Source organism: Trifolium pratense, linkage group LG3, assembly GCF_020283565.1.
Source record: "Trifolium pratense cultivar HEN17-A07 linkage group LG3, ARS_RC_1.1, whole genome shotgun sequence".
NCBI classification, from domain to species: Eukaryota; Viridiplantae; Streptophyta; class Magnoliopsida; order Fabales; family Fabaceae; genus Trifolium; species Trifolium pratense.
This window is the reverse complement of record NC_060061.1, coordinates 53,980,812-53,993,154: the sequence shown is the minus strand read 5'-3', so window position 1 is coordinate 53,993,154 and position 12,343 is coordinate 53,980,812. Positions and strand designations below refer to the sequence as shown.

The 12,343-nt window shown below is 36.6% G+C and overlaps 2 pseudogenes; both read right to left on the bottom strand.

Annotated features, from left to right (window-relative positions):
* Window positions 1–1,075: 1,075 nt before the first annotated feature.
* Window positions 1,076–2,718, bottom strand: LOC123915420 (annotated as a pseudogene).
* Window positions 2,719–10,143: 7,425 nt separating this feature from the next.
* On the bottom strand, window positions 10,144–12,084 carry LOC123916656 (annotated as a pseudogene).
* Window positions 12,085–12,343: the final 259 nt, after the last annotated feature.

Genomic DNA, 12,343 nt, shown 5'->3' with positions numbered 1-12,343 from the left:
TTCGATCGGGATTTAAACATTCCTAACCATGACGTCTAAAGCAAACATCAAAATGAGGTCTTTTGTGTAACAAATGCAATAAAAAAAATAGATTTTACAAAAATAATTTTTTTTGTAAGATGAACCAATTTCATAATTATTACGAAAAAAAAAAAAAGTATTCTCCAGTTGATGCTAATAATCTATAGGAGCTTCAAAAATATTAGAAAAAAACTATGCAACCAATGTGTTGATGCTTCTGCTGTTAATTTCTTAGTAGCTTCTGATTTCCATTAACATGTAGAGACAAAAAACAGTACTAATATAATAATATACCGGAGTTCTAAGAACTACCGAAGTTAACAATAACAACACATGTTCCTGCCTCTTAGCAGCCGCCACACCTTCTTCAAACCCTTTTTTTTCTCTTTTTCTTAATTCATTCATTAGAGAGGGGTGATTTAGGATCAATTTTAATCCAGAATCACTCATGTTGATCGTTTTTTATTTCTTTTTCAATTAAATAAGTGGTTTGCACATAATTTTAGTTTTTATTTGAGTTTTTCCTTTGTGATTTCTTTCTTTGGTGTTGTTTGATCCCGTCTTAGTGCGAAGTTTGTTTGTAATCTCGTCTTCGTACTATGTTTGTTTTGTTCAGATTTGCAGATTCGCCTCAATCCAAATTCAGTGCAGATTAAATGAGTTTAGAGTCATCAATGTTGCAGATCCGGAGGCATGACTACTCCGGACACTTGAATCTTGTTATATCAATTATAGGTTTTGTCATATTTGTAGACATTAAGCTATGCTATTAACTTGAATGCTGTGAGATTGTTCGCAAATTCATCTTTTTTAGTTTTTAGCGAAATTGAATATATAATATTTTATCACTTAGCATGTCTTGCGCTTGTGAACTGCAGTACTTATATAATGCATGATAAGAAACCAAAAACTCGTAACTAATATAAATTGAAGTGATTAAGTGAACAACAACTTTTAAACCTTCCATCAACCATTAATCAAACAATTGTCAACAAGTCACTAGTAATCAAACACGACATAAAATAAATAACATAAACAAAAAGTAACATATCATCTACAATCTAACATTAAGAACAAGGTGACAATAGACTCTCAATATAGACTTTTATGGCCATCCGACGATTGAGGTTTTGAATCTCAGGAATCATAAAAGTACCATTTTTGGAATCGTAAACAACCAACTTCAATTTGAGTTGTCCCAATCCCAACTCATAAAAGGCCATGAGCAGTTGGTCATTATCAGTCACATATACCCCACTTTCCCATATGAGGAACACAATATAATTTAGTCCAAGACTCTTTATTTCCATATTCATTCATAATCCAAACATCTAAAAACCTATTATTACCACTACTTGCATAGATGCACAAACAATCCTTCAACGCCCCCAAAGTCCAATCATCGTTCTCCAAATTAGGATGCTGAATCTTTTGATATGACTCCTTCTTCAAATCAAGAGAAACAATGACATGCAAAGAACTCACATTATCAATTGGCAACCAATTAACAGTGCCACCCACAAATATTCCCAACCCAAAAAACACTCCACAATATGGAAAGTCTTGTATCTTTCTCCAAGAATACATACCTAAAGTAAGAACCCTAACTTCACATTTGTCCTTAAAGAAAGACATAGCAACAACCTTATATTTGTTAATGAAATGATCATAACCAAAGCTATATGCCGATAACGACGGTTTATTAACCAAACGAGGCAATCTCTTGAATGTTCTAAGGGAAGGATTCCATAAAATAGCAGCAGAACCCTTACAGGTGGTTAAACAAAGGATGCCGTCGCAAGAGCTACAAGCCCAATATCCAATTTGTAAACATTTAGGATAAGTAATGTTTGTGGGGGAAAGAGTAGAGTTTGTGGAAAAATCAGAGGCAATTGGGGAATCAAAGAAAAGTAACCTACCTTTATAGTTTGAAGAACTTACCATGAGATGGTGGCACTTGGTTGAGTAGCGAAGGTGTTGCCTTGCGAAATTGGGATTAGAGAATAAAGAATTGAAGAACTTGCATTGACAGCGAAGTTGAAATAGTAATTTCAGGGGAAGTCTAGAAAGAATTTCTGCAATGCAATCTAAGGAAAGAGTGGGTATTGGCTGCGGCGCTTGAAGTGACGGTGATATTAGGGTTCCGGTGGATTGCTGTCTCTTAGTTGCGATTGTTTTCAGAGTGAGTGACGGGAGCTGCCTGTTGCCATTCTATGTAAGCGACGGGGAGCTCACTTCTTCGCAACAGGGGCGCCAATTTTAATTTCTTACTCAATTTTACTTCAAAAAAAAATTAGAGTATCCAATTTTACTTTTTGGTGCTTATTTTTTTTTCACTAAAAAATAAATAATAATATTCTCCCTTTATTTTACTTTTTTTGACAAATGTTATACCTATATTTTTATATTTTTTATGGTTTGTGCTAACTTATGGCTTGAAGTAGTATTAGTTAAGGAAAAAAAAATAATATAGAAAATAGCATTTTTATACTTTTAAAAGTTTATTACAAAAGTTATAAGAATTTTTTTTCCAGTAGTCTGGTGGTTAGAAATTTTATCTTAAAAGTGAATAAGTGGAGTGTCGAAGTTCGAATCCGATTTCTGCATAATACATGCAATATCTCTATCAATTGAGTTAAGCTCACGAGAACAATTTTAAGAAAATGTTACCATATATAGTTCTTTAACTAGTGTCATGGAGGCATTAGTTAGAATTTTTCTAAATAATCTAAATTAATACCTAAATTTACTATTTTTTTTTGTAAATGAGTGGGAATCGAACCCATGACATATAGTGTACAACCAATTCTCTCATCACTAGACAGATTTAATACTGAAATTTACTTAGCAGCTAGATAGACCACTGCAAAGAGTGGGCTAATTATGAAATGGTTTAACATGAAAAGACTTTCCTCTTTCACCAATTACATTCTTAAAAACAATGTTACCACTTACTTACAACACCAAGAAGTGTAATTATGCCATACTTGTACCCATGTCAATATTTTTGCATAAACAATGAAAATGCCCAACACCAATACAAATGGTAGAAATAATATAAAACCATTGATATGACTCTATCCTAACACCTTAAGGTTTTGGGATAATCGGTTGTTTGACATGGTATCAGAGCCTCTATGACTAAGTGGTCTAGAGTTCGATCCCCGCTCCCCTCACTTTCTAATTAAAAAGTGGAATTTAAGCATATGGTAGGTGGGCCTATGCATTATCCACGCTTCAAGCCCAAGTGGGCTCTTGCGTGAGGAGGCGTGTTAGAAATAATATAAAACCATTGATATGGCTCTATCCTAACACCTTAAGGTTTTTGGATAATCGGTTGTTTGACAACAAAGATGTGGAGAAAGAATGAGATAGAGAAAGGGTGTACCAATGGATAATTTCTCGATCATTGTGAGAAAAATATCCAGCAAATCCCAATAATCTGTGTACTACGAGGCTTGCAAATTCTTTTTCACCAGCAACTAATTCCCTCAAATCTTTAATACAACAATAACTATGGTCTTTCAAACTCAAATCTGTTGGAACATGATGAAGAATTTGGAGGGAACTTGGTATTGAAATAAACACAAGTGCAAGAACCATGTGTAGTGTGAATTGAAAAAAGGCTCTTTGAGTCCCACATTGGAAAAATCACACCACTTGGTAGTGTTTATATATCACAAGTTGGCAACCAAGGGTGTGCCCTTGGGGTACCCACTTTTGTAAGAAAGGGAGACCACACACAATGTCGAATATCACACACGCGCGCCGCCGACCGGCCAGCTCGGCTCGGGCCGGGCTTGGGTGATATATTAATTTTTTAATACTATGAAAAAAAGAAATTTTTGAATTTAAATTTCTTTTATGTGTGTCCCTTAATTCGCACATGTTAAATGTGCTTAGACCAAGTCTTGAACGGAATTCTTTTCTGTTAAACGGTCAAAATACGTGTCCTTCAAATCCCTGATTTTTTGCCACGTTTTTGCCTTTGACTGAGCAACTTCAGCTCCTGAAATCTCTCTGATTCCAGCTCCCTACTTGCCTATAAATACACTTCACTTTCTTCAGTTTTGAATCACTTCTTTTTCTCTGCATTCTGAGAAAACTGCTTCTTTCTTTCTCTTATTTTTCCTTCTTCGAAAATTATATTGTTGTTTCATATTTTGAACGGTTGTAAACCGTAGAATTGATATTCGTATATCAATTAGAGTGGTTCGAAATTTTCGACCATACTTGGTGTTATTCTGGCCGATACTACAGTGCAGTAGTTTATCGGTATTTTCATTGAAAACGGCTGTTTTATCCTGGGGACTTCGCGGTCGATATACTATAGTGCACTTCTTCGAGTAGTTCCGCGAAACGTCTTAAAGAAAGCGACCTAGTACGCGACTCAGCCAATAATTTTAATTCGTTGCCAATTTTGAAAAATCTGTTTTCTGTTTTTTAAAAAAAAAGTCAGTAAACCGTTTTACAACAATTTTAAGACGTTTCGAAAATATCATGGCAAACGAAGAAATTATTGGTAATTCATCCGTCGGTGCTACCGAAAGGCCGTTTAAGTTTGAGGGCAATCATTTCAAACGTTGGCAACAAAAAATGTTTTTCTTCCTAACTCTTAAAAAGTGTGCCTACGTTTTGAAACAGCCCATTCCTGTGGTTCCTGCTGAAGCTTCGGCTTCTGCTTCTGGAACTAATGAACAGACCGTTAACACCAACGGTGATGCTGTCTCTGCCGAGAAAGACAAAGGCAAGGCCACGGCAGAACAGCTGAAAGAGAAAGCGCTGCAGCTAGAAATAGATAGGCAGCTCTGGATTGATAATGATTATGTTTGCAAAAACTATATCATTAATGGATTGGAGGATGGTCTGTATGATTATTACAGAACTTATAACACAGCCAGTGATGTGTGGGAGGCTCTGAGTAAGAAGTATGATACTGAGGAAGCTGGAGTGAAGAAGTATGCTGTGAGTAGGTATTTGAAATACCAGATGGTTGATGAAAGGTCAGTGGAAGTGCAGTCACATGAACTGCAGAAGATTGCTCATGAGATAATAACTGAAGGTATGCCTTTACATGAGCAGTTTCAAATTTCTGTTATAATTGATAAGCTGCCCCCTAGTTGGAAGGATTTTAAGAATCAGCTCCGTCATAAGACAAAGGAATTTTCCATTGAGGGTCTGATTACCCGTCTTCGTATAGAAGAAGAATCTCGGAAACAGGATATGAAAGAGGAAGAAAAGATATTGGTTGTTTCTAACACCAATAAAAAGAAATTCGGTGCAGCTCTGAAGCCTACGGGCAAACCTTTGAAAAATCAGAATCAGAGCCGCATTCAAAACCGAGTTAAGAATGGTAACCCGGTTAGGGGCCATATTGCTAAGCAACATCAGCAACAACCACCTCCTAGAAATGACGCTGTTGAGCCATTTTACTGCTTCAATTGCTGGAAAACAGGTCATATATCAAAGAAGTGCAGAAATCCAAAGAGGCCTAAACCGGCTAATCTTGCACATATTAATGTGAATGTGGCTGATGATCCATATGCTGCTATGATCACTGAAATTAATATGGTCGGTGGTACTGATGGATGGTGGATTGATACTGGCGCTACCCGCCATGTCTGTTATGATCGTGCTATGTTTAAAACATACACGAATGCTGAAAATAAGAAGGTGCAGATGGGTAATGCTCACACCTCTGATGTTGCTGGTATTGGAGATGTTGTTCTGAACTTCACCTCTGGAAAGACTCTTATTTTGAAGGAAGTCCTTCATGTTCCTGAGATGAAGAAGAATCTTGTTTCTGGTTTCCTCTTGAATAAGGCTGGGTTTAATCAAACTATAGGGGCTGATATGTACACCATCACTAAGAATGGTATTTTTATTGGGAAAGGGTACGCCTCTGATGGCATGTTTAAACTCAATGTTGATTTTAATGTTATGAATAAAATTTCTCCTTCTGTTTACTCTTTGTGTGATTTTAATATTTGGCATTCTAGACTTTGTCATGTTAATAAACGATCTATTTTGAATATTAGTAACTTAGGATTAATTCCTAAACTTAGTTTTAATGACATAGAAAAATGTGAATTTTGTAGTCAAGCTAAAATAACAAAGAGCAAACATAAATCAGTAATACGAGAATCTGAACCAATGGACCTTATACATTCTGATATATGTGAACTAGATGGAACCATGACTAGGAATAACAAACGTTATTTTATCACTTTTATTGATGATTGTTCAGATTATACTTTTGTTTATTTAATGAAAAATAAAAGTGATGCTTTTGATATGTTCAAAATTTTTGTGAAAGAAATAGAAAATCAATTTAATACGAAAATCAAGAGACTTCGTAGTGATAGGGGAACCGAATATAATTCTAGTTTATTTAATGATTTTTATAAACAACACGGAATTATACATGAAACAACTGCACCATATTCCCCTGAAATGAATGGTAAAGCAGAAAGAAAGAATAGAACTCTTACTGAATTAGTAGTTGCTATTATGTTAAATTCTGGTGCCGCTAAACATTGGTGGGGGGAAATAATTTTGACTGTCTGCTTTGTTTTGAATAGAATTCCCAAATCTAAAAGAAGCGAATCCGCTTATGAAATATTAAAGAAAAGACAACCAAACTTGTCTTATTTAAGAACTTGGGGATGTCTAGCCTATGTCCGTAAACCGGACCCGAAGCGAGTTAAACTCGCTAGTAGAGCCTATGAATGTGTATTCATTGGTTACGCAGCAAACAGTAAAGCATATAGGTTCTTCGACCTAAATGAAAAAGTGATCATAGAATCTAATGATGCAGATTTCTATGAAAATAAATTTCCCTTTAAATCAAGAAATAGTGGGGGCACTGAACAGGATAATATTCCTGAGTCGAGTCACTTACCAGTGATACCAAATGATGATAGCAATGACGAAGTAGAAAATGAACTTCGTAGAAGCAAACGTGTAAGAGTTGCTAAAGACTATGGTCCAGACTATGCGACCTTTACATTGAATGAAGATCTTGCAAATCTTCAAGAAGCCTTGTCATCGATGGATGCAGATCTTTGGCAAGAAGCTATTAATGATGAGATGGATTCTCTAGAATCTAACAAAACATGGCACTTAGTAGACTTACCTCCCGGTTGCAAACCAATTGGTTGCAAATGGATTTTGAAAAAGAAACTAAAACCCGACGGCACGGTTGAAAAATACAAGGCTCGCCTTGTAGCCAAAGGTTTTAGACAAAGAGAAAATATAGATTTCTTCGACACATTTTCACCAGTCACTAGAATAACGTCCATTCGAGTACTTATTTCAATAGCAGCTATTTATAACTTAATTGTACACCAAATGGACGTTAAAACTGCTTTTTTTAAATGGTGACTTAGAAGAAGAAATCTATATGGAACAACCCGAAGGGTTTGTTATACATGGACAAGAAACTAAGGTCTGCAAGTTAGATAAATCTCTGTATGGTCTTAAACAAGCTCCGAAACAATGGCATGAAAAGTTTGATAACTTAATGATATTGAATGGGTTCAGACTCAATGAGAGTGACAAATGCATTTACTATAAAAATGATGGCAACATTTGCACTATAATATGTCTCTATGTAGATGACATGTTGATATTTGGCTCAAACCTTCCTGCCATAAATAATGTGAAATCAATGTTGAGTAACAACTTTGATATGAAAGACCTCGGAGAAGCTAGTGTGATTCTTGGAATAAAAATCACTAGGTCTGAGAAGGGGATATCCCTAGATCAATCACATTATGTGGAAAAGATCCTAAAGAAATACGGTTATTTTAACTGTAAACCTGCCTGCACACCTTATGATCCCAGTGTAAAACTGTTTAAGAACACTGGTGATAGCGTAAGACAAACAGAATACGCGAGCATCATTGGTAGTCTTAGGTATGCCACTGATTGTACTAGACCCGACATCGCCTATGTCGTGGGACTCTTGTGTAGGTTTACCAGCAGACCCAGTAATGAGCATTGGCACGCTATTGAGAGAGCATGAGATACCTGAAAAGGACCATGAATCTCGGATTACACTATCAGAGATTTCCAGCTGTACTTGAAGGGTACAGTGATGCTGATTGGAACACCTTGTCAGATGATTCCAAAGCAACTAGTGGCTTTATATTTAGTATAGCCGGTGGAGCTGTATCATGGAAGTCTAAGAAACAGACCATTTTGGCACAGTCCACTATGGAATCTGAAATGATAGCACTAGCAACTGCTAGTGAAGAAGCAAGCTGGTTGAGATGCTTGTTATCTGAGATTCCCTTATGGGAAAAACCTATGCCTGCTGTCTTGATCCATTGTGATAGTACTGCAGCTATCGCTAAAATTGATAATCGTTTTTATAACGGTAAAAGACGTCAAATTAGAAGAAAGCACAGCACAGTGAGAGAGCTCATCACTACAGGTGCTGTGAGAGTGGATCATGTACGCACTAATGATAACCTAGCAGATCCTTTGACGAAAGGACTGGCTAGAGAGAAAGTCCAAAATACATCTGTCAAGATGGGACTAATGCCTATGAAGTGAATTACTTATGATGGTAACCCAACCTAAAAGACTGGAGATCCCAAGAATTAGGTTCCAATGGGTAAACAACAAGTTGTGAGTAATATGAGAAGAACATGCAAATTAAGAAGCATGAATCCTGTAATGATAAAGGTTGAGTTAGCAAAACTCTTAATGAAATCTATACTCTATAGGAGTGGAGTACATCAGGAGTACTCTTGATAGAATCACCTATATGAATGTGGAACTGAGGCCGGTTCCTCTGGAGTTTCGGGGCGAATTCCTAGAGCATTCATGAAACTGGGATAGACGTGCAGGGCCATTAATGCACGGGCCTTAGAAAACACCTTACGAAAGGTTGTGTGCTGGTTTGAGGAAAATCTGAGATAGAGTTCCAAGACTAAACGTCACTCTTGCTTAATCAGGCTCTTACTGGCTACGTGAAGGTTCCAAGACTTAGCTCACCTTCGCTTATGCACAATCTTACTGAAACGTTTAACGTTATGACTGAAACAACTTTTTTAAATTCAAGTGGGGGATTGTTGGAACATGATGAAGAATTTGGAGGGAACTTGGTATTGAAATAAACACAAGTGCAAGAACCATGTGTAGTGTGAATTGAAAAAAGGCTCTTTGAGTCCCACATTGGAAAAATCACACCACTTGGTAGTGTTTATATATCACAAGTTGGCAACCAAGGGTGTGCCCTTGGGGTACCCACTTTTGTAAGAAAGGGAGACCACACACAATGTCGAATATCACACACGCGCACGCGCGCCGCCGCCGTCCGTCCGACCGGCCGGCTCGGTTCGGTCCGGGCTTGGGCTTGGGCTTGGGTGATATATTAATTTTTTAATACTATGAAAAAAAGAAATTTTTGAATTTAAATTTCTTTTATGTGTGTCCTTTAATTCGCACATGTTAAATGTGCTTAGACCAAGTCTTGAACGGAATTCTTTTCTGTTAAACGGTCAAAATACGTGTCCTTCAAATCCCTGATTTTTTGCCACGTTTTTGCCTTTGACTGAGCAACTTCAGCTCCTGAAATCTCTCTGATTCCAGCTCCCTACTTGCCTATAAATACACTTCACTTTCTTCAGTTTTGAATCACTTCTTTTTCTCTGCATTCTGAGAAAACTGCTTCTTTCTTTCTCTTATTTTTCCTTCTTCGAAAATTATATTGTTGTTTCATATTTTGAACGGTTGTAAACCGTAGAATTGATATTCGTATATCAATTAGAGTGGTTCGAAATTTTCGACCATACTTGGTGTTATTCTGGCCGATACTACAGTGCAGTAGTTTATCGGTATTTTCATTGAAAACGGCTGTTTTATCCTGGGGACTTCGCGGTCGATATACTACAGTGCACTTCTTCGAGTAGTTCCGCGAAACGTCTTAAAGAAAGCGACCTAGTACGCGACTCAGCCAATAATTTTAATTCGTTGCCAATTTTGAAAAATCTGTTTTCTGTTTTTTTAAAAAAAAGTCAGTAAACCGTTTTACAACAAAATCATTCATTTCTCATTCTCAAAATGTAAAGCAATTTTGAACTGTAAGACACTAACACATAAGTGGGAGCCAAATATAGTGTCAATCACCATCTCATGTTAACAATAACAATAATCCAAGTAAAGGAACTCACCGTATCCAAAACAAGTACAGAATAAATAGCATAAAGATAAACTAACATACAGGTTGCAATGGAATCCTATGGCCAACTGACATAGCACCACATCTACATCCTAGCATTAAGAATAAGGTGATATTAAACTCTCAACGCAGATTTCTGGAATGTTTTGAAAATTAGTAAACTTAAATGTGTTGAATCTAAGAGGACTCTAGATGGTTAATTCATATTGTGCATAAGCTGACTTGGTGTGCAAGCTAGCAAAAGTGAAAGTGTAACTAATTGCTTCTTAGGCAAGTTAGTTAGTTTGTTAGTGAAGTTTGTTAATAGAGTTTGTTAGATTCAGTTAGTTTTGTTTTACCTAGGTTGTTAAAGTGTATTAGAGTCAGTTAGGAAGTTGTTAGTTGGTTAGGGCCTAAGCGAATCATCAACCATTGTGATGATCTAGTATAAATAATTGGCTCATGATTAGTGATTGTAATAAACTACTTTTCCCCATTGTGGATGAATAAAACTGATTCTATTTTTCCCTAATCTTCTTCCTCTGTTAAACAAGTGTTTTTCTTTCTTTCCATTCATTCACCATTGTTGCAGCAACAAGGATTGTAGATCCTGCAGAAACTGTGCTCATTGGCTTGGCCAAAGTGACAGTGCAGCGCGCGCGTGTTTCCTTGATTGCTTGCTTGCTTGCTAGGCCTGTGCAGGCCAAAGTGATCGAAGCCTAGCTTCAGCTGCGCCAACAAAATGTACCACTCCCATAATCGTAAACAAACAAATTAAGTTCAAAATTCCCTGTAAACTTCAACAACACTTGATTATCTTCAAAACTATAAACTAGCCTGACATATGCGTAAGATATTGTATGATCTACAACTTCAGGAATAGTGAACAATTTAGTCCGAGACTCTTTATTTCCATGTTCCTTCATAACCCAAACATCCTTCTTACCTGAAACTTCATGACCAGTAGTCACACACAAGCAATCCCTAAACACACTCATTGTCAACCATGTACACACATCTGTTACATCTCCAAAATCAGGAAGTAAAACCTTTTGATAAGACTCGTTTTTCAAATCAAGAGAAACAATGAAGCATGGACATAGTCGGTATAGTTTAAAAGAGGCCAACCAATTAAGTGTTCCGCTAACAAATTTTCCCGATTTCTCAATAAGGACACCATCAAAAGGAAAGTCCTGAATGTTTTTCCAAAAATTAGTACCTAGTGTATGAACCTTAACTTGAGATTTTCTAATCCGCATACCAAACCTATCATATATATGGTACTCAAAAACAACAACCACCTTGTAATTATCTGTAAAAGATTCATAACCGAAACCGAATGACATCATATCCAGTTTTGATTCGTGTGGCTTTTCAAAAAGAGGCAACTCCTTAACTTTTCGAATAGAAGGATTCCACAATACAGCTAAGCCTTTATAAATGTCTGCGATACAAAGGATGCCATTGCAAGAGCCAATGATGTCATGGAAACTACCCCGAGGAAGGATAATCTTCATCAAAATTATTCACAGAATACTCAAATTGTGTGAAGTTAGTGGTAATGTCAGTGAAAACAGAGTGGAGTGGGTATGATGTGAGATTGTACTTGCCTGAGTGAGTGGTGTAACTCATGAAGTGGAGGTGGCTCGTGGCTGACATGCTAAGGTGCTTCTTAGCGAAATCAGGATCAGTGATTAGAGCATTCCAGGACTTGCAGACGCATCGAAGCTGAAGGAGAAGCTTGACTGGTAACCTACAGAGTATCTCTGCAATGATGTCTAAAGGAAGAGTGGGAACTAGCAGCAGCACCTGAAGTAATGTTAAGGTTTCCTCCATCTTTGTCTTTTGATATCAAGCATAATGAAAGTTTGAAAGAAAAAGTCAACTAAGCTAAAATGTTTCTCCCTCACTTCACGAGATCTGTTTACATATATCTTATAGTATATACTTATGGGATGTGATTACTGATTATTTACTCCTATACATCCTTTTTATATTAGAGGTTTTTGTAATAATTAACAATTTAGAGATCGACATATTATATGAAATTAGAACACACTTACTTGATAATCAGAAATCATGTTTACCGGAATAGCTGATATCGGAATCACCGATATATTAGACAAGGTCTTCCTCTGCCTAATCACATGCTCC